Source organism: Xenopus laevis, chromosome 1L (assembly GCF_017654675.1).
Source record: "Xenopus laevis strain J_2021 chromosome 1L, Xenopus_laevis_v10.1, whole genome shotgun sequence".
Taxonomy (NCBI): domain Eukaryota; kingdom Metazoa; phylum Chordata; class Amphibia; order Anura; family Pipidae; genus Xenopus; species Xenopus laevis.
Window position 1 is genome coordinate 22,001,146 of NC_054371.1, and position 1,172 is coordinate 22,002,317.

Sequence of the window (1,172 nt, forward strand, 5' to 3'; positions counted from 1 at the left end):
AAGCTTCAGGGATTATCACACTTGTTGCAAAATACTCCCAGGTCTCCTCGGAAAGGCTGAGAGTCCGGCATCCCTGAAACAGTCCTATATTGTGGCACTAATTTTAACTAAGGGGCTTTTCTTGACATCCAATGACCAGCATAAAGATGCCGAAAAAAAACATGACATTTAACAAGAGTGATAAGAGTGTGATACACAGGAGAAGTCAGGCAAGACGTTCCTTTAACTGCAGGACACTTCTTGCTACTGAGGGAGGGGGAATTAAATCAGAATATTCCGGTTGCAAATTTTGCGTTAAAAAAAAAATGCAGGATGAAACCGTGTAATGCAATTAGAGATGCACCGAATACAGGAATCGCTTTAGGATTCAGCCAGGATTCGGCCTTTTTCAGCAGGATTCAAATTCAGATGAATCCTTCTACCCGGCTGAACCGAATCCACATATGCAAATTAGGGTGGGGAGGGAAATCGCATTTTTTGTCATAAAACAAGGAAGTATAAAATGTTTTCCCCTTCCCAGTAGTAGTGCAGGATTCGGATTCTGCAGAATCTTTCACGAAGGATTCTGGGGTTCGGCCGAATCCAAAATAGTTGATTTGGCGCATCCCTAAATGCAATTAGATTAGAGAGCTCACACGACGCAACAGAAGGGGGTGTAGTGCAGGAGTAGGGGGTAACACATCACCAAGAAAGGCAGTTAAAGGGGTTGTTCACCTTTGAGTTAACTTTTAATATGATGTAGAGAGGGATATTCTGAGGCAATTTGCAATTGGTTTTCATTTTTTATTATTTGTGGTTTTTGTGAGTTATTTAGCTTTTTATTCAGCAGCTCTCCAGTTTGCAATTTCAGCAGTCTGGTAGCTAGGGTCCAAATTACCCTAGCAACCATCCATTGATTTCAATAAGTGACTGCACTATGAATAGGAGAGGCCTGAATAGAAAGATGAGCAAGAAAAAGTAGCAATAACCGTAAATGTGTAGCTTTACTAAGCATTTGTTTCTTAGATGGGGTCAGTGACCCCCATTTGAAAATTGATAAGACTCAGAAAAAAAGACAAATAATTAAAATAAACGAAGACCGATTGAAAAGTTGCTTAGAATTAGCCGTTCTATATCATACTAAAAGTTAACTTAAAGGTGAACAACCCCTTTAAAGCGCATCTGGATCCAAC